A 16,920-nucleotide genomic window follows, 5' to 3' on the forward strand; every position below is an offset into this window, starting at 1 on the left:
TTGCATAGTTGCCAACTCAAAATGCATAAATTTTCCATTGCATACATAATCTCCCTTTGATATTCTTTGGCTGGAATGAAGTTAATTTGTATATCTTTTCTTGTCCCAGCCTGAATTAAGATCGCAGTTCCCCTCAAGGTGTCTGTCCTCTCCTAGCGGACAATTCCTTAGAAAGCTAATTAGTTTTTTACTGACCTGACCCAGAGGGTTACCTAAAGCAATCTGTCAGTAGCTCAGTCTGCATCATAATTCAGAAAGGGGCTATATTTTCAATAATTCCGTAGCTGTCCATAATACCATCTAGTTCAAATAAGATTGGGAAAACTCTGTTAAGAAATCCTTCTCCTCACTTCCCCCCAAAGAAGTGGAATTTCTTCCTAAAATTACATTGGCCTAAGGTACAAATCCATAATATTCACTCTTGGACCTATCAGAGCTTTAAGTTCCAATAAATAGAAGCCAATTTAGGCTAAAAATGGGAGATTTATATCCTCAGAAAACCAAGAATCCTCGTTTGCTGATAGGATAATGATTTCAAACACTAGTATGAGATTTTGTAGTCACTCTACCATGTATAAAAGAGCTGTTTAATGAGAGTTCCAAGAAATGTAATAGTTATCATAGAATCAGAGAAGATTAAGGTTGGAAGAGACCTCAGGAGGTCATCAAGTCCAACCCCCTGCTCAAAGCAGGACCAACCTCAACTAAATCATCCCAGCCAAGGCTTTGTGAAGCTGGGCCTTAAAAACCTCTAAGGATGGAGATTCCATCACCTCCCTAGGTAACCCATTCCAGTGCTTCACCACCCTCCTAGTGAAATAGTTTTTTCTACTATCCAACCTAGACCTCCCCCACTGCAACTTGTGCTGTCATTTGCCACCACTGAGAACAGCCTAGCTCCATCCTCTTTGAAACCCCCCTCCAGGTAGTTGAAGGCTTATCAAATCCCCCTTCAATCTTCTCTTCTGCAGACTAAACAAGCCCAGTTCCCTCAGCCTCTCCTCGCAAGTCATGTGCTCCAGCCCCATCATCATTTTCATTGCCCTCTGCTGGACTCTCTCCAATTTGTCCACATCCTTTCTGTAGTGCGAGGCCCAAAACTGGACGCAGTTTACAAAAAAAAGAGATTTAAAAACAAAAAGATTTATTAATTTCAGGCTGATTAGGTTAAACGTTAAAAATATATATAGCAACATTTTATTTAATAACCTGATAATGACAAGGAATTGACAGTGTATATAAAACACATGCTTATATTTGAAGAAAGATCCCCCCGCTGCTTCCAAACACATTAATACTTATGTTGAGCAAACCATGGAAGAAAAAAATCACATTGCTATCATTTTATTACACACGACAAGGATGTCATAATTCAAATAATATGTGCAAGAATTTGTCAATGCATGAATACATCTTCTCTGGTTAATTGAAACAGCTCCCCAAACATAAAATGTGACCTTCATGTTGTATTAATCATTTGCTGGTAAAAGCAATCATTTCACACTTGTTCCTCTTCCTCCCATGGAAACAAAAAGTCCCAATTTCATAACAATGATTTGAGGATGAAAGCACAGAAGTGCTTAGGCTTCAATTACACCTCTCCAGTCGGAATGCCATTAAGGGCCCTCAAGGCTCTAAGACCATTTGGACTTTACTTTTAAATGGGAAAGGCCTCCACATTATACATTTTAAAAGATTTAACATGCTTTAATGCAGTCTTTTCTTACCAATTTACTCATACAAAAAGGGATAGTTTTTCCTAAGTTATAGCTCAGAATCTCATTGCAGATTTGTGCACTAAGTTGACTCCCCCCTTTTGTGTAAATCAGAGGGGAATCATGACAAGGGGTAACAGTTAAAGTATTTTGTAAAATTCCCAAAAAGTTTTAATAATAATCCTAATTATAGAATATGGGCCCTATATGAAAGAGATGGTGCTACCTTTATAACCTAGGAAGCTGGGTGTGAGAATGGGATCTGCCAAAGAATCTTTAACTAGGAGGTTGCTTCCAGCAGGGACATTTCTCTCTATTACTTTCCCGCTCCTCCCTTTGCCCCCTCCCCCATCACTTGATTTTCTTGCCCATCTCCCTTTCTTATGGCAAGGATTCCAATCCGCAAAACACAACCCAAAACCCAGGAAAACCTTGTGTCCTCTGTCACCAAATTGCAACATATCTGCACTGATGCCACAGAGAAGACACGCTAGTGTCATACGGCACAGCACATGTCCATGGTGCGGGGAAGGGCATAATGTTTCTGCTGAAATTCTTTGGCCAAGATCAGGCAGTGTTCAGGGAACTGAGCTGTTTGCCCTGAAGTTACTGGGTGTGACAGACTGAGGTGTGGGAGACAGAGCAACAAGAGAAGTGAGGATGAGATGAGCAGAGGGTCACTGTGGTTGAAAGCAACTATCATATCTAATGAATGCAATGGCCACAAAATCCTTCATTATCTTGGATACAGACACCACATACATTTTAAAAGGAAGTTTTCACGGCTTCTCCATTATGTGTCTATTTCTCCTCCTCTTTCATCGATATCAAACACCGTGATCTACGTAAATCTGACTGAACCCCAATGTAACATGACCAATCTGTGTAAATGAAGTAAGAAGGGAAGACAGTTTCTTCTATCAGGCTCACACAGAAGCTGTGGCATACACATGTGCCCTCTTCTCTCCCATATACAACCCCGATGCAAAGGTAGAGGCAGAAGACATATGCTACAAGCAGGCAGACATGAACAGACCTTGCTCAGTGTGAAGGGGTCCACCCACCACACGTGCACCTCCTTGTGGCTAGGACAGGGAATTAGTTCTCTCCTCATCTGCCATCAGTTATTCATGCTGTGACACGCCCCCCTCACGCGCACATTCTTTGCAACTCAGCCCTCCAGCCGGGTCATTAAATAGACCCCCCGCCCCCTCCCCCAGGGTAAGAAAGTCCCGTCCAGTGCCACTTTCTCAGTGGCTGGTAAGGGAATCCCAGCCCACCTCTACTCCAGGTTCCAGGGCCCCTATAACCAGCAATTCAGTTCAGCTCAGTCTCTGTCCCTGTTTCCCTGGGTTCCTTCCTATCCGGCCTCTCTCTTTTCCCTTACCTGTTTCTGGGTTTCATACAGGAACCTACTCTGTGGCTACCTCATCCCCTCCTAGCCTCTTGCTAGACTCCTTACTCCAGGGCAGAATCCCAGGGCTTACTCTCCCCTGGACTTCTTCCTGGTCCCTGACAGTCTCCCTACTCCCATGGAGTGACTGCAGACTTCTAGTCCTGCAGTTCCCTTCTGCTTTCAGCCTCCTGGCTGTAGAGTGTTGGCCCAGCCCTTCCCCAGCTGGGCTTCACTCTCCATTAACTCTGGTCCTCCTTCTCTCAGGTGAGATCAGATAACCTAAATGGCCTCTCAGGCCCTCATTAACCCTATCAGGGTTGATGTGGGATCTACATCCCATCACACTAAGGTACTTCAGCTATTTTGTCTTGCGCCTGATGCTTACATGGGCAAAGGATGAGGACTACTGGCGTACAAAGGTGCTGCACTTGTTCTGCAGCTGAGCAAGTATTTGTTGCCATTTCAAGCACAAAACAAACCGTTATCACACAGACACTGTGTTATTTATTTCTTGTGAGTTTTCAGTGCACTATCACATTCTCTAGGTGCATTATAAAGTGCTACCCTACACCTTTGGTTCTGAGTAGAGCTCCTCTTTATTCTCAATAGGATTTAAACATACACTACTTTGTGTGGCAGAGGTCATCACAAGTAGTAGTGAGAATGTATTTCTGAAAGTCTTACACTTCTGAAGTTTTTAAATAATTATCCGAACCAAACTGCTGCACCTAGACTCTCTTGGTCACTTCCCCTCAGTACCTTGGTGGTTTAGAGAGCTCCCGTCCAAGCTAAGTCCCCTGCTCATAGGAACAGATCCATGTCACCAGTCTCTATGCTTCAAGAGAAAGGAGATAAAAATGGGGTTAAGACAATATCTGAAAGATGCAAACATAATTACTCTCTATAAAAATAAAGGGGACAGAGCATTCTGCAACAACTATTGAGGAATATCTTTGCTCAGCATGGTCGGCAAGGTGCTTGCAAGTGTCCTGTTGAAAAGACTTCAAGTCCTTGCTGAGAAAGTCTACCCTGAGGAGCCAGTGTGGGTTCAGAGCTGGACATGTCCTTCATATTGCATTTGTTGCAAGAAAAAAACAGTTGTGAACAGGTGCCTCTCTATGTAGCATCTGTTGACCTACAAAAGGTCTTTGACACAGTTAGCTGGAATGGCTTCTACAAAATTCTGTTAAAAATTGGCTGGCCACATAAGGGGCTCTCCCTAGTCAAGGAGATCCACAAGAAAATGAAGGCAACCATCCAGTTTGAAAACGAAACATTATCCGAGTTTAATATTGATACTGGTATGAAGAAAGGTTGCATCTTAGCACCCACTGACTTTGGCATCGGCTTCTCTATTCTTTGTCAGTACACCTTTGGAAATTATCAATCTGGCATACTTGAATCGAGGACGGACAGCAGCTGATTCTAAAGCAGAAGGCGTGTCTCTCAGCTGACCATTTGGGATCTGCTTTTCACAGATGATGATGCATTTGTCTCCAGTTCACCTCATGAACTGCAAGTTATGAGGAATAAGTCTGTTGATGCATGCACTAAGTTTGGCATGGTAATCAGTATCAAGAAAACATTTGTCACATGACAAGGCACCAACATCCCACCTAATACCTACGTCAATAATGAAGCGCTGGACAGCATGGATCACTTCTGCTATCTCGGCTCAATTCTCACCAGCTCATTCAACCCTGAGAGGGAACTTGATGCTAGAATCAGCAAAGCTTCTGTTATCTTTGTCAACCGTCTCTGGAACATTATGTGTCTGGAACAACAAGTTGCTAAACCTGAACACAAAGGTGTCTGTTTATCAGGCTTGTGACCTTAGTTCTTTAAGATTGTGAAAACTGGGTTATGTGCTCCAAGCAGGAGTGGGGATTGAACCGTTTCCACCTCTCCAGTCTTAGAAAAATCCTTGGATTTACTTGGTACCAATGGATCACCAATAAAGAGATTCTTGAGAAAACCATCATACAGTCTATGCAGGCTTCACTTGTTGGGACAAGTGAAGTGCATGCCTCAAGATCATCTCCCAAAGGCTGTGCTCTGTGGCCACAGAGGAAGGTCAAAGCTCTGATACAGTGACAAGGTTGAGCAAAGCCTCAAGGAATTCAACATTCCCATTGACCACCAGGAAAATCCTGCCTACAATCGCTCAGTTTGGAGAAGCTGGGTTAAGTCTGATGCAGTCACTATGGAAACCCTGAGAGCCCAGGCTGAGGCCCACAGGCGAGCCAGGAAGCAGAATGTACTTCAACTTCCATCTGGCAAGTGGAAGTGTAGCCACTGTGGGAAGGTTTGCCGCTCACGCATTGGGCTCTTCTTCCATATCACTGCTAAGACCAACTTTGTTGTGTCTCCTTTCATGTGTCAAGATGTTGGATGGATGGATAACAAGCATTATCTGGTCCTCACTAGGACCTCCAGAGCAACATTATCCGAGACAACGAGCATGAGACACCAAAAACTGAAATGAAGGACTATGTCCCCTACCTAGAACCTGTAGCAGAACTTGTCTGTGGATCTGACACAGAGAGAGAAGCCATACACTAAACAGCGCATTACACCAGATGCACATATTTTCAGGATTTTTTAAAAAAATATTGCACACAGAAAATGCAGACCAAAATGGAATCACTAAGGAGAAGGAACAACTCCTATATAAATAATATTGAAATAAGAAAATACACAGGAATAGAAGAGAAAAGTGAAAATGACAAAGGGAGAGAGTAGGAGTAATATTACTTTGTAGAAATTCTGCAGCCACACCATTTTCATTACATTTTAATACATCTATAGTCTGGAGAGAGAAACAGGCAGGAGGTAGAATCTGTCGGTCTTAGAAGTCCATCAGTTTAGTGTTGAACTGAATACCAGTGAATGCAGACCCAGTAAGCCATAATCCACTCTTGCCTCCAATCACCTCATTCAATCGAGATCCACACACAGGCAGATAATTTTCTATACTACACAACGCATAAAACACCTTTCTTCATAATACACAATGTTGATGAGAACAGAAAGTGATGCTGAAATGAATCCACAAATGTGGATCTCTCAGGCAATTTCAACTGTTTTTTTTTTTTAAAACAAAGCACCAAGGTTTACTCTATATCAATGTCTATGAAATTTCAATTTTAAGTAATAAAGCTTTGAGAGTTCTCTCTCCTCCACTTAAAATAAAATAGACAAATAAAATTGCCTTTTCTTTTTGTTTTAATAAGAGTGAAAAAAGGGAAGGAAACTATCTTACCCAATAACTCGAATTCTCAGTTTCAGCTAAATGCAATGAAAATGGCAGAGGAGTTAAATCCCCAAAATGAATCTATAACAGAAAAGACACTTAAACTGAGCTAGCAGGCAGATTAATGCCCATTTGAGAATATTCTAAAGCAGTTACAGATGTTCAGTCAATTAGCTGAACGTTCCAGTGTGCCATATAACAGAAACAGACTGTTTCATGGTTACTGTTGAGGAGACTCCTCACACAGTCGTGTGATTTTGTAAACAGAATAATACCCCTATCCCTTGCTGATGTTTACGTTTCCCCTTCCTCCCCCAAACTCGCCTCTTCTCATTCCCAATGCTCCCTCTCTCCTGATTGCCTTTTCATATTTGTTACTGGTAAACACAGTGGGAAAGGAGCTAAGTCGGCTCCCACAATTAACTCCTCACTGTTGAAAAATATGTTTTTGAGGTGTAGTTTTTTATCACTGTTCAGGGCTAATCTCCACCCACATCCTTATGGTGGGTCTATAGAGATATTTTTCATGGCAGGCTTTAGAAATTGCCTCATTCTAATATCCCCAAAACCACCACTGGTTCGACTGTGTTATTGTTACTGATGCTTCCCCACAGGAAGTTTAATCAGATGACGCAGGGCCACAATCTTGGGATAGCTGATGATTATGAATATTCTTCTCAAGTTTTCTCCCACTAGCTAGGTGCTTGTCTCTGGGGCTCTCTAAACTAGAAAAATGAGGGCTTTATAAATGAAAGGTTATAATCTTCAACTCGCTCAAATATATGTCCCTCTAGTGTTAACAACAGCCAACTAATACATTTTTAAAACACTGCTGTCTTTATCTACATTAAATGCTAAGTGGTATTCACATGTCAGCTAACCCATTTCCTAAACATACCTTATTTTCCCATTGTCACAAGGCCTTGCTTTCATACCATGGAGAGGAAAAGACATGATGGTTCAAGTGGTCTTTAAATTACTTAGCGAGAACTCTTTAAATATCAGTACAAGGTTTGATGTGACAAAGATAACAGAGGCTATGCTTGATATGTTGAAGGCTTTGGTTTAAAACTGCAAGAAGCTAAGAGCTAAACTGAAAATATGAAGATAACATTCAATGGGTATGCAGCTATTCCAGGAAAGAATACCCAAGACAAAAAGATACTGAAAAAAAAATGTTGACTTAGATTGGGAAATATCTAGTTGGCAGAGGTTCTTAAAGGCATGAAGGCTGGAAAAGTTTGGATTTTTTTTTTTATTTGATTTGCAAAGTACTCAGAATAATAACTTTAAACTCCACATCCAGAATTTTATGGCAGCACACTAGGTGCCCAGAAATGCCAGTCAGCCACCAAACTGCATGGTATTTGTACTTGATGGTATAAGAAACATTGCAGAAATATAAATCTGAATCTAGTTTTCAAGGTTCAAAGAGTTTTATTTCATCCCAATTACAGTCCTGTTCTGAAGTCATTCGTGGTCGCTAAAGTAAGTTTGAAATAGGTCTATATATTATTTTAACCTACCCAGATGAAGCTTTTCTATGCAAGGCAGGTTTCATTTTTCTTTCCCCCAAAGCCACTTTTATTTTCTAATCTCAAGGGAAGAAAACACTTATCCTGTTTGTGCCTGATGGGCGGATGTAGCAAGCTCTTTACTCTGTTGACTATAAATTCCAGACTCTGGAACATTTGGAAAGAGACAGATTCTTCTTCTGCTACTATCCAGCCATCCAGGATCCAGGTATAATATTCACTTTGTTCTTTCTGAATGTACTTGTGTGCCACTCTCACTCATTTTTAATCAAAAATTGAATAGCTGGTGGTAGGCCAAAAGGAAGTGCAAAATGCCAGGTAACCTGACCAGAAATGATCCTCAAATTGATTCCACAGTTCATTTAAGAAAAAAAAAAAAAAAAAAAAAACACACCACCACCTGGGCTGTCAGCCATTGCTGTCTTAGTTGACTATATCCAGAAATGGTTTGCTTTAGCAAAAACATGTTAATCTAAGGAGCAAGATCAGCTACATTCTTTGAAGCATTCAGGGTGAAAAACATGTATCTTTGGGCCAAAAGACTCTTGCTCTATTGTGATGGAGCAAGCCTTTGGCCAGTCAGGACTTTCATAGCAAACAAAGAGCGAGAGGACCACAACCTTAATTTTATATCAACAACTTCTAACGTCTACGCAACTGATATATTCTTTCACCATGAAATACCCTACCAAGCTCAAGGACCAAAACAGAAAAACTTCCCTCGGTGAGGAAGATGATTTGGCATCATCCATAACCATAAGCACAATCAAACCTACTATACAGGAGTTTTATCAGCTGGATTTCTGAATATATTTTCCCTAATATAAGTGGACCTGAATATTTAACACTGGTGTTAGCCCAACTCTTTGAAGTAAGGGGTTGCATGGCAGAACATACACCACAAGAAGAGATTTATCATTCTGTGCCCACAGTGCCTGACCTAAGACTTAGGAGAAGCAACTTTTAACAGTTTTTCAATGTGCCTACAAAAAAAATTGAGACCTTCTGCATTACATCTTTTTGTCTCTGTCACAAGAATCAGGGTCTTTGTCAGAAAGCACTTCTCCTTTAGATGACAGAAAAAAAGAAAGAAAGAAGCCTTCCCCATACATTTTTAGATTGCCTTTATTCTTCTTGGTTGGGAGAAGTGATTTAAATTGTCTAACCAATCTGAATAGTCAGACACCTGGTATTTGGGGCTGAAAGGCACTTAAATTGCTCAAGTACTTGGAATACCATTAACGTCTCTCACTTGGTAGGAGACTGAAAGGAGAAGAGGGATCCATACTCTACCTGGCCATAATAAAAGACAAATACATTTTTGTTAATGAAAAACTACTTTAAACAAATACAGTTTGGTTGCCTATCTAAGTTGGCAGGCAGGTACCAAACATGGACACATGGGTGCTATAAAAAGTCTCAGTCACAGAAAGGATTGCCTTAATTCTTTCAACGCAATCAGAGCTTTGTCTCTCTCTTTCATATCTAACAAGGGCTTCAAAAACAATTCCCCACCCCCAGTGAATTTGGAGAGCAGGACCTTGAAGAGCCTGGTCCTAAAGGAGATTTTCAAAGCCTGCCTTACAGGTCCCAGTGATACTGTAAAAGTGTAGGTACTTAGGCTATAGAGGAGTGCAAAAAGACAAGACTGCTATGGTTGGTCCCCTCCTGGGCATTTATTCCAAACTGTATGTTTTTCATAGACTCAGAGGAACCTGAGGCATGGAAAAACTGCCATATGAAAAACAACTGAAAGGACTGGAACTGTTTACCTTAGGAAGGAAGCAAATAGTAGGACATATAGAGACATACAGAAGGTAGATTGTGTCCTTTGATTCACTCCCTTTCATAATACATAATTAGGGGGCATTCTGTGAAATTGAAAAGAAAATTTAAAATCATAGAAGGAGTTCCCCCCACCCGCTCCACATACAATATACAGCTAGCCTGTGAACCTCATTGCTACAATGTATCATTGAAGCCAGAATCTTAACAAGACTTAGAAAGAGATTGGACAATAATATGAATAACAAGCATATCCACAAAAAGAAAAGGAGTACTTATGGCACCTTAGCAACTAACAAATTTGTTAGTCTCTAAGGTGCCACAAGCACTCCTTTTCTTTTTGCGAATACAGACTAACATGGCTGCTACTCTGTAATGAAGCATATCCACAGTTATAATAATAAACATGAAAAATAAACAGGAGAGTTGGAAGGAATATAAATGCTCATGCTTCAGGCAGTAAGCCAACCTCTAATTACTGAGGGTTAGGAAGAATATTTTCTGGCTGGGCGGGGGGGGGGGGGGGAGGGGGAGACAGGTTATCCTATTAGTGCCTATTACAGGGTTTCTTGCACCTTTCTCTGAAGCAGCTGGTACAGGCCATTGCTGGAGAAGGGACCCTGATTTTATCCAGTATGGCAATTCAAATTGACTCTGGAGGTGAGTAAGGTGCTGCATTCAGGATGACAACCGGTACAGGACAGATAGTACTAAAAATAATTCCTTCCTACTCCAGCTGCCAGTCAGTCAAAGAGAAAGGAGAAAACAGCGTCTCAGTCAAGATCAAGACAGAAATAGCATTAATTCATATTTTTTTCTTATACATTAACTCAGATGATAATATTTACTAAGTAAAATCCATTTATAATTCATATTTATTTTGTTGTTACCTAGTCATATAATATCTCCATGTAATTAGCAATGCATTCCCTTTTTGTGCAAGTAAGATTAAGTACTCCACAGCTAGGATCCCCAATGTAATATTACTTCACAGCTAAGATTATACTGAAATCAACTCATGCTGATGTGTTAATTACCACCCTAGTTAATCTTACAGGACACGTCACTTAATATTGTTCAGGGCTGGGGAAGGGCTTAGTACCTGTGAAGGTCTGGGAACTAATAGGTTTGGAAGAGATTTGGGAAACTGCATTTAAAGTTTAAGGAGGCAGGGTGAATGGCAGATTTATTGTCATTAGTTTTAATTTGTTAAGACATTTATAGGGAGATTGGGAGGCATGTTGGGGAGCAAAAGGATGCATAACCTGCTTAGATGGCCTGTGATAGGTGGTTCGGAGGGCCAGGAAGTCTAGTGGTTAGTGCCCCTGACTTCTAGCCCCTTGCCTCTCAGTCAGGGTGGTAGAGATATCTCTTCCTGGCCTTAAGCCAGCAATCTTCAGCTTCCCTCCCCCATCCCTGGTGAAATCTGGATCTAGGCCCTTAAGAGGATGTGATAGGGGGACGCAGGCCCTCCCTCTCCACTAGGTCCCAGGCCCAAGACCCTGTGGGGAAAAAAACTGGCAGGGTTCTCTCTGCAGTGAGTTTAAGTTGCTTCCCTGGGCTACTTCCTACCTATAGAACGCTCCACATTTGGGCACAGCCCCCATAGTCCAACCAATCATTCAGTCACCTTTTGACAAAAGATGCCAAAGGAGCAGGGCTTGCAGGGGGTGGTGGATGGAGATGGCTCTGCCTGAGGGCCTCACCCACTCTGTGTCTCAGGTTTACTCTTCTGTCTGGCTTTCTCTCTCCCACAGCCTGTCCATCACCCTTTGCCCGGGCTTCTGAGCTCCCTTTAACCCACTCCTCCAGTTGCAGCATGCTTGGCAGGTCTGCGGGGTGGGGATACCTGAGCCCAGAGTTGATTTTTAACCCCTTTAGGCCCAGAGTGGGATTTGTATACCCCATCACATGACCTTTTTGACAGGTCCCTATTCCAGCTCCAAAAAACACTTAGAAGGTAAAACAACTAAGAAGGTAGAAGGATGCTGGAGATGTTGATTCCTGGGAGTAAGGGGGCTGGGAATTCAATTATGGAAGCTTGGACTCCTTAATCCCAGTGGTAGTGAGCAGGGGAAGGGAGGCAGGAAGGAATCATTTGTCCAGAGTAAACCATGTTAAAGATATTTAATTTCTATTCTATTGGTTTTGCCTGCTGATCAGTCTTTGGTTTATGCTGTCAAAAGCCCAAATCTGTGTTTAAAGTTTAAACTGTCCATCATTTTATTTGGAATGAGACCCCCAGTCTTGCAATCATTGCCAAAAACTGATTGGATGATACTGCTGGACTTCTTTGGTGGGCAAGGGCACAGCTGGTTCCAGCCAAGTATTAAGTACAGCATGAACCTGAAGGAGATCAGGAGAGATGAAGAGGCTGTGCTTGGTGCACCCAGATCTGAATCCTGGATTGGATGTAGCACATTCACCTTAAGTGCAAGTTCCAGGGTGGGATTACTTTGGATGTAGCCACCATCCTCTGAAATGCAGTCCCCATGGGAACAGATAAAGCTCCTCATCATGGTGGTACTGGATGTACTAAGGCTGAAAGAATTTAGTAGATGACAAATCCTCTGGATCACATCATAATTCACTCTCCCGGGTAGTCACTGGTTCAGCTTGCATATCTGGTTACACTCTTCATCTTGGATTGGATTGGAATCCAAGCAAAAAATTCTAATTGCTTATGTCCTTAAACAAATGTTACCTCCTGGAGGTATGTTGTTGTGACATAAGTGGCACAATGAAAGGCCAGTGTTGTCTACCTTCAAAACATATGGAACTAGGGTACGGTGCTTCACACTCACAGATCATCCTGTTTTACAGCTGACCTGTAAGAGACCTTATGGGAGGACAGATTGCCAGAGGACTGGTGACCAAACTCTCATGTTGAATCTGATCAAATGTATGGAACAAATTACTTATTTTTAAATTCGTATGTCATGGCTCAGCACAGCAGCCTTCTCTACCTGCACCATAATGCGCATGCACAACTGGTTAACAGTGCAGCTATCTCAGTACAGGAATTCAGAAGATCAGCTGCTGAAAAAGCAGGAGATTGTAAAGTCAACAAGCTTAATAGGTTGGAGCAAAGAATGGTGGAACTTGGAAATGCATCTAAGTGCTTTGCTCCTGATAAGGAGCTTATGGCAACTTTGCTAACCATAGAACATGAAAAATCACAAGCTAGGCAAGTTTCACCAGTGAACTTACTCAAGCTTGATACCTCCAGATTCTCAGTCTCCCTGACTGCTTTACAAAACCAAGGAAATTCTGTGCTACATAGGTGTGAGTGTGAGAGTGTGTGTGTGAGAAAGTGTGTGTGTGAGAGAGTAAATCAAGCAATATGCTAACCCTACCACAATCCTCAGGACTCTCCCTCAGAAAAGAGGGCTGTTCTTTTAACTATAGAACCAGCGGTATTGCCACAGATGTTCAAAAGTTGAAGCCATAGAATCAGCTGTGTGTCGTATAGATCTCCAAGTACTATGCATTCTAGCCATGGCGGATGAGAGCTTCAGTGTATTAATCTAAGAATACCGATATGCACTAATGGTATGAATAATCTACGTGACCCAGTCATTGAGGTAACTGCGGTGGTATTAGGTATTAGAATGTCCTGTAGGAATGTACTGATCTATATTAATTGGGGGCTATGGGAAGAGAAAACAGGAAAGGAAAGCAACACAACAGAGCTATACAAGCCGTCTCAGGCTCACATTGGAAGAAAATGGGGAAAACCGAGTTGCAAACCGAGTTAACTGCAAACATAGGAGAAGCAAACAGAGGTAGTTTGCCTGGGAGTTCGCCTGCGGGGAGTTCCAACAGAGTTTTTGCCTTTCAGGCTTTGGTAAGCAGTAAACACAACATCTGAAGAGGCTCTTAGAAGGAAGACAATATGGACAGTGAGCAATCAGCTATTGTGACCTACACAGGATGTGCCCTGTTTGTCTCTCTCCCAGAGCATAGAAACGACTTTGTCTGTACGAAGTGCAAGTTGGTCTCCATGTTGGAAGAGAAGGTTAAAAGGACTAGAGACCCAAGTATCCACCCTGCGTTGCATCAGAGAGAATGAAGACTTTCTGGATAGAAGTCAGTGTTTGGTACTGCAGGCCCAACATGCTGAAGAATCAGAGAGGGCAGTGCAGAATGGGGAAGAAAATTGGCAGCATGTGACCTCCAGAAGAAGAAAGAGGAGAACCCATGTACCTCCAATGTAGATAGAGGCAAGAAACCATTTTCAGGCTCTCTGCACAGGTACTACAGTGGCGAATGGTTTGGAAGAGTCATCTGAGGGAAGGAATCAGAAGGAGACCCCATCGACCGGAAGGCACGGGATGCATTGTCCTAAGGAGGAGATGGATGGTGGTGGTCGGGGACTCCCTCTTAAAGGGGACAGAGTTTTCCTTCTGCCATCCTCACTGCGAAACTCGAGAAGCGTGCTGCTTGCCTGGAGCTAGAATTCAGGATGCAATGGAGTGTCTGCCGAGACTGATCGAGCCCTTGCACCACTACCCCTTCCTACTTCTCCACGTGGGCACCAATGATACTGCCAAGAATGACCCTGAGCGGGTCACTGCAGACTATGTGGCTCTGGGAAGAAGGATAAAGGAGTTTGAGGTGCAAGTGGTGTTCTTGTCCATCCTCCTGTTGAGGGAAAAGGCCCAGGTAGGGACCATCGAATTGTGGAAGTAAATGTAAATATGCAGGTGGTGTCGGAGAGAGGGCTTTGGATTCTTTGACCATGGGATGTTGTTCCAGGAAGGAGGATTTCTAGGAAGAGATGGGATCCACCTAACGAAGAGAGGGAAGAGCATCTTCGCAGGCAAGCTTGCTAACCTAGTGAGGAGGGCTTTAAACTAGGCTCACGCAGGGATGGAGACCTAGGCCCTAAGTGGAGAAGTGGGATACCAGAAGGAAACACAAGGAGGAGGGTGCAACAAGGGAGGCCTCTTGATTCATACTGAGAAAGGAGGGCAATTGGCTAGTTATCTTAGGTGCCTGTATATGAACACAAGAAGCCTGGGAAAGAAGCAGGAAGAATTGGAAGTCCTGGCACAGTCCAGGAACTATGATGTGATTGGAATAATAGAGGTGGGGTAACTCATATGACTGGAGGGCTGTCATGTATGGGTATAAACTGTTCAGGAAGGACAGGCCGGGGAGATAAGGTGGAGGAGTTGCACTGTATGTAAGAGAGCAGTATGATTGCTCAGAGCTCCAGTATGAAACCTGAGAAAAGGCTGTTCAAAGTCTTTGGGTTAAGTTTAGAGATGAGAGCAACAAGAGTGGTGTCATGGTGGGCATCTGCTATAGACCACAAGACCCGGAAGATGAGGTAGATGAGGCTTTCTTCGGACAACAGAAATTTCCAGATCACAGGCCCTGGTTCTCATGCAGGACTTCAATCACCCTGACATCTGCTGGGAGAGTAATACAGCAGTGCACAGACAATCCAGGAGCTTTATGGAGAGTGTTGGGGACAACTTCATGGTGCAAATGCTGGAAGAACCAACTAGGGGCCGTGCTCCTCTTGACCTGCTGCTCACACACAGGGAAGATTTGGTAGGGGAAGCAGAAGTGGATGGCAACCAGTGACCATGAGATGGTCAAGTTCAGGATCCTGACAAAAGGAAGAAAGGAGAGCAGCAGAATACAGACCCTGGACTTCAGAAAAGCAGACTTTGACTTCCGCAGGGAACTGATGGACATGATCTCCTGGGAGGCTAATATGAGGGGAAAGGAGTCCAGGGTTTTATTTTATTTTAAAGAAGCCTTACTGACGGTGCAGGAACAAACCATCCTGCTGTGCAGAGAGAATAGCAAATATGGCAGGCAACCAGCTTGGCTTAACGGTGAAATCTTCGGTGAACTTAAACACAAAAAGGAAGATTACAAGAATGGACAGATGACTAGGAAGGAGTATAAAAATATTGCTCAATCATGAAGGGAGGTAATCAGGAAGGCCAAAGCACAATTGGAGTTGCAGCTAGAAAGGGGTGTGAAGGGTAACAAGAAGGGTTTATACTGGTATGTTAGCATCAAGGTGGTCAGGGAAAGTGTGGGACCCTTACTGAATTAGGGAGGCAACCTAGTGACAGATGATGTGGAAAAAGCTGAAGTACTCACTGCTTTTTTTGCCTCGGACTTTACAGACAAGGTAAAGGCCTGGAACACAGGTGAAGCTGACAACTGCTCTCCCTAATGATGCTGCTGTCCATGTCACACACACACACAAAAATTATCTATTGTTGTAAAGCACCAGAGGATAATCAACACTGCCTCAGAGGAACAAAACAGGACAGGTGAGCCTAAAATAGTCTGTTATTCTCAGTAATATCTAGTTGCTGTCTCTTTCCATGCCACCCCTCACTCTTCCGCAGGGAGATAACTTGGTCTAGTGGATTGTGTGTTGGCCATCAGCAAGTTTTAGTCCTGGCTTTGCCATTGACCTTCTGCCTCTGTTTCCCTATTTGTACAGTGGGAATAATGATACTTACCTTCCTTTGTAAATTCTGAGAGCTCTGGATGAAGAGTCCTGTTTAAGGTCTAAATATTATCATCTTCATACTGACTAGGATACATATTTGTGTTAGCAACAGTCTTGAGCAGGTTTTATTGTATTAACAGACATCTAGAAAATAATCACCTATCAAACCAAAATCAGATGATTCATACATTCACTGGATGATGCATATTTCATCATACAGAAACACTTGGTATCTCCTTAAGTTATTATAAATTATTCATATTTACTAATACTCAGCATCCTCTGTGCACTCATTCATAGACAAAGTGATTTGTGCCCATTTGCAATCATTATTACTTGTGTACTCCCACTCAATCAGTTATGCTCCCTTAATTTAAGAACACTCATATTCCAAACCTCATTTCCAATTACTTTATGAAGTCAGTGTCATCTGTGGTCATTAATTACAGCCCAAAATGTTACCAGAACTCATAGTTACGTCGCTTTTCCTTTCAACAGAAGAACTGGGCTAATGTGATGGATTGAATTACTCTTTTTAAAACATTTTTTCCAAGAAGATACAAGATATTATTTGCCATTTCAGCTATAGTGCTATTTGTTTTTATTATGTAAGCAGCAAAGACATGTTGGGTGTAGGGAAATAGCAATATTTTGCACTTAGAGAGTGCTGATGATCTGGAGTACTTTACAAACCAAGGATGAAGCTGCACACAGGCAACTGTTTCCATTTACACATGGGAAAAACAAAC

General features: G+C 42.4%; 1 protein-coding gene across 4 annotated transcripts in view; it reads right to left on the minus strand.

Moving 5' to 3' along the window:
- Positions 1-16,920, minus strand: part of CNTN3 (contactin 3) — a 261,889-nt gene that overhangs the window by 228,360 nt on the left and 16,609 nt on the right. The window lies entirely within an intron of this gene.

Source organism: Lepidochelys kempii, chromosome 7 (assembly GCF_965140285.1).
Source record: "Lepidochelys kempii isolate rLepKem1 chromosome 7, rLepKem1.hap1, whole genome shotgun sequence".
NCBI classification, from domain to species: Eukaryota; Metazoa; Chordata; order Testudines; family Cheloniidae; genus Lepidochelys; species Lepidochelys kempii.